This window comes from Gadus morhua, chromosome 8, assembly GCF_902167405.1.
Source record: "Gadus morhua chromosome 8, gadMor3.0, whole genome shotgun sequence".
NCBI classification, from domain to species: Eukaryota; Metazoa; Chordata; class Actinopteri; order Gadiformes; family Gadidae; genus Gadus; species Gadus morhua.
The window spans coordinates 13,363,117-13,365,616 of NC_044055.1; the positions used below are offsets into that span (position 1 = coordinate 13,363,117).

The window sequence follows — 2,500 nt, forward strand, 5'->3', positions numbered from 1 at the left end:
AATACCAATTATATATATAAAGTATATGTTTATAATAAGAAGTTTATGCATATAGTATAAAGTATATGTTTATAATATAACGTATAGTATAAAATATATGCATATAGTATTTGTAAATAATATAAAATATATTTATTTTTTATTAATATATATATGAGGAGTTAAGAAGGAGGAGGAGGAGCAGGAGGTAGGAGGAGAGGAGAGGGTGAGGAGAGGGTGAAGAAGTGAGGAGAGGGTGAGGCAGTGAGGAGAGGGTGAGGAGAGGGTGAGGAAGTGAGGAGAGTGTGAGGAGAGGGTGAGGAAGTGGGGAGAAGGTCCATTGTTTCAACTGAACATTAATCTATCGCCCTGCTGACAATTAAAACGGTCTGTGTGTGTGTGTGTGTGTGTGTGTGTGTGTGTGTGTGTGTGTGTGTGTGTGTGTGTGTGTGTGTGTGTGTGTGGGTTTGTGTGTTTGTGTTTTTTTGTGTGTATTCTTTAATACCCACCATCTTTAACATGGACTCAGATCGTGGATTAGAATTGATATCATGCTATTTAGAATGATAGAGTGGGTGAATGCTGGCGCCATACAACCTGTCCTATCCCACTCTAAAACACTTGGTAATTGTTTCAGCAGCTGTGTTCATTTAGAATGCATTTTAACGTTCATAACATATATATATTCACATCTGCCTAGTCTCAGCAGGTAACTATATCCTTGATATCAGCCTAGTCTCAGTAGGTAACTATGTCCTTGATATCGGCCTATTCTCAGTAGGTAACTATGTCCTTGATATCGGCCTAGTCTCAGTAGGTAACTATATCCTTGATATCGGCCTAGTCTCAGTAGGTAACTATGTCCTTGATATCGGCCTAGTCTCAGTAGGTAACTATGTCCTTGATATCGGCCTAGTCTCAGTAGGTAACTATGTCCTTGATATCGGCCTAGTCTCAGTAGGTAACTATGTCCTTGATATCTGCCTATGCCCTTTTCGTCATTGGTTTGAAAAAGCTTCTAGAAATGTAGTCTGTGTTGTGTTTCTATGGGCTCGTCGTACACGATGGTAGGACGTGTTCTCATCGGTCTTCAGATCGTCGTCTCGCCCTCCATATCAACCACAGCTCTGTGTTGAGTTTTCCTTTTCCTCATATGCTGAAATCCTCTGGGTGTGTGCTTTCATTGTATTCTTTTATTGGATATAGAGTGTATCTCCTTTGTTTCTATTTGATGGAAACATCTGCAGTATTTTACTGTAACCTGTGATCTCTAATGGACTCTGTTTGCTGAACACTAAACGGCTCCGTGGATTGAAAACAACGTGTTGGCAGCGGCAGCCAGAGTATTTCTCTGTTCTCAGAGCAGATGTCTCTTTACCCCCTTTCCTCTGTCTTTCTCTCTCTCTCTCCCTCTCTCTCTCTCTCTCTCTCTCTCTCTCTCTCTCTCTCTCTCTCTCTCTCTCTCTCTCTCTCTCTCTCTCCCTCTCTCCCTGGTAATTTGAAGTGTTTTGACTCGTGATTCAACAGTAATATAAATCACATTAGCCCTAATTCAGCCTGATCAGGTGAGAATTCTGATGAGAAGTTATTCCATAGAGTCGGGGAGATTCAACAAGGTTTAATTAATCTTCAGGGATTATACAATCGTGAAAGACCTTACACATAACCCCATCAATCTTACACAACAATCTTGTTCCTGTAATTTGTGGATTGCAATGATTTGCAGCACTCTGGACCTGAAGGCAGAGCACACCCTAACCCTTACCCTCTAACCCTAACCCTTTAATAAAAATGCCAGAATTAGCCAAAAGGTCCACTGGCATCGATGTTAAATGAAAATACAATGATACATGATAAAAAATAAAACCATGAACAGGACGGAACCCCAGAGCACAAAACAGGGCATTGCAGAACAAACAAAACTGACTAACTAAGGTAAAACAACAGAACACAAAATATGGGGTTAGGGTTAGCTTTAACCCTAATGCTAGCCCTAACCCTTACCCTATAACTCTAATCCTCTAACCCTACCCCTAACTCTAACCCTCTAACCTTAATCCTAGCACTAACCCTAACCCTCTAACCCCAGCCCTAGCCCTAACCATGGATGAAAACAAACATGGCAGATGACATACAAAGGTTCATCTAACCCTCTAAACCCTCTAACCCTTACCCTATCATCCATTAGTAAAGTAGATTAATCTATGGTAGTTATTGTTTGATTCTATCTAGAAACCTGCTATGTTATAGTATATCCTACAGAATCAGAGCTCACGTCTCAGTGCTTAGCTTGGTTACCATAGAGCTAACTCTAACCCTTAGTTACCATAGAGCTAACCCTAACCCATAGTTACCATATAGCTTACCCTAACCTGCTGATGGCCTCAGTGCTTAGCTTGGTTACCATAGAGCTAACCCTAATCCTATCCTGCTGATCTAAACGATAACTCACCAAGATGAGGACGACACCAGGTCCGCTAAGTGCTCTAATCTCCAAACATCAGGGAGGGTTTCACTTACC

General features: G+C 41.1%; 1 protein-coding gene across 1 annotated transcript in view; it reads left to right on the top strand.

The window, feature by feature from the left end:
- brinp2 (bone morphogenetic protein/retinoic acid inducible neural-specific 2) overlaps window positions 1–2,500 on the top strand; it is a 41,679-nt gene that overhangs the window by 2,280 nt on the left and 36,899 nt on the right. The gene's annotated exons all lie outside the window — the stretch shown is intronic.